Source organism: Pseudophryne corroboree, chromosome 6 (genome assembly GCF_028390025.1).
Source record: "Pseudophryne corroboree isolate aPseCor3 chromosome 6, aPseCor3.hap2, whole genome shotgun sequence".
NCBI classification, from domain to species: Eukaryota; Metazoa; Chordata; class Amphibia; order Anura; family Myobatrachidae; genus Pseudophryne; species Pseudophryne corroboree.
Window position 1 is genome coordinate 579,945,040 of NC_086449.1, and position 7,695 is coordinate 579,952,734.

Below are 7,695 nucleotides of genomic sequence, written 5' to 3' on the forward strand. Positions count from 1 at the left end.
GACAGGAGAGGATGCAGGAATGTGAACATTAGGATAACAGATGGGATCCGGTCCTGGAGCGCTGAGCCAGCCTTAGGAGGCATCTGATGGGTAAGAAATGGCGTCCAGATACCCGGATCGTGACAGAGGTATTGCAAAGTATACATTAAATCCTTCTCATCCCGTATTAAGGGTCTGTACATGGGCAAACAAAAACTACCGAGCTCTTTTTGGGCAAGGGCTTTTAGCCCTCACCTTTCCGGCTTCTTATACCAACAAATGGGGAGCACATTTATCTGATGATACATGAAGGGGAAACATATGTGTGTGCCACTATTTGTGGATAACATTTATCGACTATGTGTACCATTAACTGAGGTTGCAGAGATGAGGGTAAGACATATAAAAAAATAATAATAATACATTCACATAAATTTTGGGTATGGTTGACGTCTTTTCCGGTTGGATGTTTCTGGGTAGAGGGGGAAACAGAGAAAAATGGTGAAAGAAACAGGTCATGAAATTCATTTGCAATCTTTATCATAACACTGTTTCTACAGATGGGTCATAAATTAAATCTGCTGCTGTAACAACACCCTAGCTCCTTAGACTCATCAAATTTGTGCTGTGTTTGCGCCGCATCAAAATTCGAACACACATGAATATCAGACCAATAATTATGATGACACCCAGGATACAAAGGAGAAACTTTCCTACACTTGCAATTACATTTTGTGCCCACTCTCCTATCCCAGAGAACCATTTTAGTGGGTTCAACCATGAGGCCCAGCTGGTTAGTTCATTACCCACAGCCGTCAAGGTTAGGTTGTGTTTCCTTCTGAACTCCCACTTTAACTGCAAGATCTCGTCCATCTTTTGATCGATGATCTCTGTGGGGTCGTCAGTGCTATTCGTAATATACGTACAGCACTTCACACCATATTGAGTTGCCAGAGTAACACAGTACCCACCTGTCACAGCCGTAACATAATTAAGGACCATCCTGTGCTGGACCAGCTCCTTCTTGTAGGCTTGCAACTCCCTGCCCGTATACCTGAAGGTGTCATCATACATCTCGGTGATATTATCTATCAAGTTCGCTAGCGCATGGATGTACCTATAATTTATAGTTCCTCTGGCAGTATGGGTGATATTTAATGCGAGAAGGAACTGAATCCCGGTGGATTCATGGATCAAATCAGAGGCTGCGTGCTCTGCCCTATCTATGAGGTGTCTCTTGATGATGTGTTCATAATGGGTATGAGTATAAGGAGTCTGAGCGTTGCGGTGAATGTCTTTCATTTTGTCGTGTGCTATGGTCATGACCTCTGGTAGTACTCTCCCAATATAACACAACCCTTCAAAGCTCGGAGTAAGCCACTTGTACGCTTTCCTCCCACATATGAAATAGGCATCATCTGGAAGAACATAAGGGACAAAATGCAACAAAACCATATCACATATCTTCCTGTTAAAGAAACCGGTCCCTAGTTCTCTCATTTGCTCAGTACAAGTATCGGGCTGGATGATGTGGGCACAATACACCTGCGACACTTTTCCAGCCCACATGGTTTTAATCCCACATGTATACCTATACCGAAAGTACTTCCCACTGGTGGCTATCTTGCGTACAAGTTCGGAGTCTATAGGTATTTTATCAGCTCTGTGTGAAAAGGTCATTGTCTGGTTATTCCATGTCACTTCCCAATTTCCTGGTTTCCGGAAATTGGACACATTAAAGCACAATAGTGACCTATCTACATGGTACTGGTGGAGCTTCAAGCTGGGGGGCCTGGATATATTGAATTTCTTGTCCACCGGTCTCCCACCCCGTAATTCGAGTACCTCATCTGTCATTAAAGGGTATGGCACTAATCCCGACTTACTCTGTCCTTGAGGTACCTGTGAGCACACCCAGCACTCTGTTTGGTTTAAAACCGTACCCACTAATGAGTGGTAATCACTCAAAGGATGTCGGCCAATGTCGATATTACTGTTTGACTGACATCTCTGGATGCACCCATCTTCGACTATGTTTTCGCAATGTGTACATATACAACATTCATCAGACAATAACCCTTCACATTGCTTCCGAGCTCCATGACTACCAGATCTCTTACTGATACCAGCCTTTACTAGAGTGATATGCTGCTCCTGTGGTCCTATGAATCCGTACTCCCCATCAGAACCCATTCCAGATCCTTGCTCAACGTCTCTGGGGCCCTAACAAAAATAGATTGTCCTGATCAAAAACAGAGTCACAAGAAAAAGCCAGAACACAGTCTCTTGGTGTGGATCCATTTCGTTACGGAACAAAAATAGGAAAAGAGAAAAAGAAAAATAATGCAGTGGGGGGTGTGAAAAAAAGAAAAATGGTATGACAACCGTCCTTGATTTTGTTGTTCTGCATGCTCAGGTGCCGTTCAATAGTCCTGCCTCTCATCTTTACCGGAACAAATTCTCTAGTGATACGAGGTTCTCTTCACCTTTCTTTTTGTCACGAGTTTTCTCAGCAATCTTCTTGCAGTGGGACGAGTGGTCCCAAGTCTCTCTCTCGGCAACCTTTAGTGCTGTCGTGCTGGTTAACAAAACTTGATAGGTCCTTCCCACCTGTCTATGAGGCAACCTGAGCGTAAAATTTTTTGAATCATCACATAATCCCCAGGCTCAATGTCATGACAATTACTGCTTGGTAGGTCAGGAATCGCCAGTTTTAGATTCCTTTGCTGGTTTCCCAGTTGCTGGCTCATCCTAACCAAATATTGCACAGTTATTTCGCTATTGCACTTCAAATTATCCTGGGGGTCTATCATTACATGGGGTTGTCATCACAAAAAGAACATCGAAGGGTGATAAATTAAGTGGTGATCTGGGAGTGGTTCTGATGCTGTACAACACTAGTGGCAATGCTTCTGGCCACAACAACCCAGTCTCAGCCATCACTCTGCTCAGCTTGTTCTTAATAGTGCTGTTCATTCTCTCCACCTTCGCACTTGCCTGTGGCCGGTATGGAGTATGCAGCTTGCTATTAATACCCATCAGTTTGCACATGACCTGAAAGACTTCACTTGTAAAATGGGTACCCCTATCACTTTCAATCATTCTAGGGATACCATATCTGTACACAAATTCCTGCACGATTTTATTTGCAGTGAACACAGCAGTATTTGTGGCAGCGCGGAATGCTTCTACCCAGTTTGAAAAGACATCGGTACATACTAACACATACTTTAAATTCCTACAGGGTGGTAACTGTATGAAGTCGATTTGTATTACCTGAAAAGGTCCGTCTGTAGGAGGGATATGGGATGGCTCCGTTGGTATTGTCTTACCAATATTCTTCCTCAAGCAAGTAAGGCATGTCATTGCTTTCTTACCTGCACGAGAAGAGAACCCCGGTGCACTCCAGTAGGCTCTTACCAATTTGCACATACCTTCCTTACCCAGATGAGTCAGACCGTGTGCTGCCTCAGCTAGGCTTGGGAGATATGCCTTGGGGGCCACTGGCTTACCGTGTCCATCCGTCAAAAGTCCTGAGGACTCCTGACCATATCCCTTCACCTTCCAGACCGCCTTCTCCTGTAGGGAACACAAATTTTGCATTTCAATTAACTGTTGCATATTTACTGTGTTAAATGTCATCAGTTGTGTGATGTTGGTTTGTGTGATGGCGCTTGCTGCTGATTTTGCAGCTTCGTCTGCCCAGCTGTTACCAAGTGAAATTGGGTCTTGGTTGTAAGTGTGTGTTTTACACTTGATAACAGCCACTCTGTCCGGTTCCTATATGGCTGTCAGAAGCCTCTTGATGTATGACGCATGCGCTACAGGTGTGCCAGCCACCGTCATGAAATTTCTGATGCGCCACAGGGCCCCAAAATCATGCACCACTCCAAAGGCATACCTAGAGTCCGTGTATATATTAGCTGACTTACCCTTTGCCAACTCACATGCTCTGGTCAGTGCTACCAGCTCAGCGACTTGTGCTGAATGAGGTGGACCAAGGGGTTCAGCTTCTATGATACCTTTGTCATCTACAACTGCATATCCGGTGCACAGGTCTCCCGATTCCGTCTGTCTGTGGCAACTACCGTCAGTGTCAGGTCTCGCAGTGAAAGTTTGGTTCAGGTACTCCATACAATCATGCGTATCAGTGTCTGCACTAAATCCTCCTTCACCATCATTCTCATCCTCTACTCTTTGTGCATGACCAGGCACACTCGGCAAATAAGTTGCAGGATTTAGTGTGCTGCACCTCTTTATGGTGATGTTTACAGGGGCCATCAGTGATAGCTCCCACTTTGTAAACCAAGTGGATGAGACATGTCTGGTTTGGGCAGAGTTTAGCAAGGCTGATACTGCATGTGGTGTATGGATGGTCAAGTTGTGTCCTAACACTACGTCCTCGCTTTTACTTACTAGCAAAGCTATGGCTGCAACACTTCGCAAGCAAGTGGGGAGAGACCATGCTACAGAGTCCAGCTGTGCACTGTAGTAGGCTACCGGTGTTACGATTCCTGTACTCCAGACTGGAGAAGATCTAATGGCAGAGATCTGAGTACAGGAATGAAATACAGGTTGTGGGAGCTGGAGAGCCTAGTAACCCCTGGCGCCCTAACTCCGTTGTCTCGCCCGTGTTATCAGAAATCCCCTGCGAGACTATGGTTGCTTGAGCCCATGGCAGCCGCGTTCGAAGGGCGGATTATGTCTGCCCAACCCCGATGCCCCCGCAGGTCTTAATGGGAGACAAGGGGAAGTCCGAGACAGGGAGATAACAAGGGGCCCTCTGACTAAGCAACCAAGCCAGGGGTTACAAGCTAACTTAACTAAATCAAAAGGTATGTGCGGACTAGCCGCCAGGGAAAAGGACAACCAAGGATCCACGGATCCGACACTCCTATCCGGCACCGCTGGACACCAGAGTGGATCTTGTGGAAGCGGAATCCTCCGCAAAGCTCCAGAACTCAAAATAAACACAATAATAAATAGTAGCGGACAAGCCGCAACACACGGCTGCGCCGCGACTCACGAACACCACCAGATGTAAAGGTGCTCGGTCAGACTCCAGGAACAGATGGTAACTTCCGAGTACTGGATCACTGAGAACAGGAACAAACGAACAGACCGGGACTGGGAACTCTCTCTGCAGCAGAATCAGGCAAACAGGAAGCTATCACCGGCGTCTGTGAGGAGTCCTGGGAGTGCTTTTAACAGAGAGTCTTCCAATCAGCTGTTTGGAGGCTGATTGGATTAAATGCCATGCAGCTGACAAGCTGCATGGCCAGGGAAACAGATGAGTGATAATTACAACATGCCGTGCAGCTGCATGCTACACAGCCAGGAAACCAGTGATGATATAAACTTAGACCCAGCAACGGGGAACACGATCCGACAGTGGCGTCCCCGTTGCTAGGCGCCGGCCGCACTGACGAGCGGACCCTCGGCGCCTAACAGTACCCCCCCCTTGAGGAGGGGTCAAGGAACCCCTAAATCCGGGTTTCTGAGGAAATTCTTGAAAAAATGCCCTTTTGAGCCTTGGGGCATGAAGGTCCTCATCTAGGACCCACGACCTTTCCTCAGGACCATAGCCTTTCCAATGCACCAAAAAATAAAGCCGACCTCGGGACAGCTTGGAATCGAGAACCTTCTCAACCACGAACTCCTGCTGACCCTGTACATTAACTGGTGATCTCCCCTGAGGTTTTTTACGAGGAAATCTGCTAGATGAAACATATGGTTTGAGCAAAGAGCAATGGAAGGTATTTCCGATTCGTAACGTTTTTGGTAGCTGTAACCGGAAAGCAACTGGATTGACTTTTTTGATAATGAGAAATGGTCCAATAAATCTAGGACCCAATCTGGCTGAGGTTTGTCGAAGTTTGATATTGCGAGTCGACAGCCACACCCTGTCTCCTACTCTAAAAGTGCACGGCCGCCGGAACCTGTCCGAAAAATCTTTTTCCTTGAAAGCTGCTTTTCTGAGAGCTATGTGCACTTTTTTCCAAATAAGTTTAAGATGAGAGGTCAGGGCCAGAGAGGAGACAGAGGAATGTTGGAAAAATGAATTAGCTCTGGGGTGGAAACCAAAAACTGCAAAAAATGGAGACACATTGGTGGAGGAATGACAGGCATTATTATAAGCAAACTCTGCCAATGGAAGAAACTCAGACCAGTCATTTTGGAGTTTGGCCGAGTACAAACGCAAATATTGTTTTAAGGATTGGTTCACTCGCTCAGTCTGTCCATTTGATTGTGGATGATAACCGGAGGTTAATGATAATTTCATTTTTAACGAAGCACAAAAAGACTTCCAAAACTGTGCAATGAATTGTGGACCCCTGTCAGAAACAATATCAGTGGGTAACCCATGGAGTCTGAAAACATGACGGAGGAACAAGACTGCCAATCCCTGGGCAGATGGCAATCGGGGAAGACCAATAAAATGAGCCATCTTACTAAAACGGTCCACTACCACCCATATGACTGTGCATCCAGCTGACAGAGGGAGATCCACCACAAAATCCATGGAGATATGCGACCATGGTCTAAGAGGAACATTCAATGGCATAAGTTGACCAATAGGCAAAGAACGGGGAACTTTATGCTGTGCACAGACCTGACACGAAAAAACAAACTCTTTAATGTCTTTAGAAAGACCAGGCCACCACACTGAGCGGGATACCAATTCAAAAGTTTTAGCGACTCCCAGATGCCCTGCAACTTTGCTATCATGAAATTCCTCCAAAACAGTTGCTCTCAAAAACTCAGGAACAAAAAGACGACCAGCAGGAGTATTTCCCGGAGCTTGATGTTGAAGCAGCTTCAATTGAGAAAAAACATCCTGTGTGAGACCTGCCTGAATGACTGAAGGCGGAAGTATGAGAGTAACAGGACTGTTGTCTTGAGCGGGAAGAAAACTGCGTGAGAGGGCATCTGCCTTGGTATTCTTGGAACCAGGTCTGAAGGTGATAATGAATTTGAAACGAGTGAAAAATAAAGCCCAACGAGCCTGTCGGGCATTCAGTCGCTTAGCTGATTCAATGTATTGAAGATTTTTGTGATCTGTCAAAACAGAAATGGTATGGGTCGCTCCTTCAAGCCAATGTCTCCACTCCTCAAAAGCCCATTTAATAGCCAGCAACTCCCGATTACCAACATCGTAGTTGGATTCAGCAGATGAGAATTTCCTGGACATAAAGGCACAAGGATGTAACTCAAGGGAATCTGGATCCTTCTGAGAAAGGATAGCCCCTACACCAACCTCCGAGGCATCTACCTCAACGATGAAAGGCAATTCTGGGTTGGGATGTCTAAGGACAGGGGCTGAGACAAAGGCTTGTTTCAAGGCCTGAAAAGATACTTTAGCTTCACATGACCAATTGGTAGGATCTGCTCCCTTCTTAGTGAGTGCCACAATGGGAGCAACTATGTCAGAGAAAGAGTGAATAAACCTTCTGTAGTAGTTCGCAAACCCTAAAAAGCGCTGAATTGCTTTTAAGTTGGTGGGTTGCGCCCAACTCAGGATGGCTTGGAGCTTCTTAGGTTCCATTCGGAATCCCCGAGGGGAAATAATGTACCCTAAAAAGGATACCTCCGTGACGTGAAATTCACACTTCTCCGGTTTGGCATACAAGTGATTTTCACGTAATTTCTTAAGTACCTGACGCACCTGGGTAACATGTTGTTCTATAGAGTCAGAATAAATCAAAATGTCGTCTA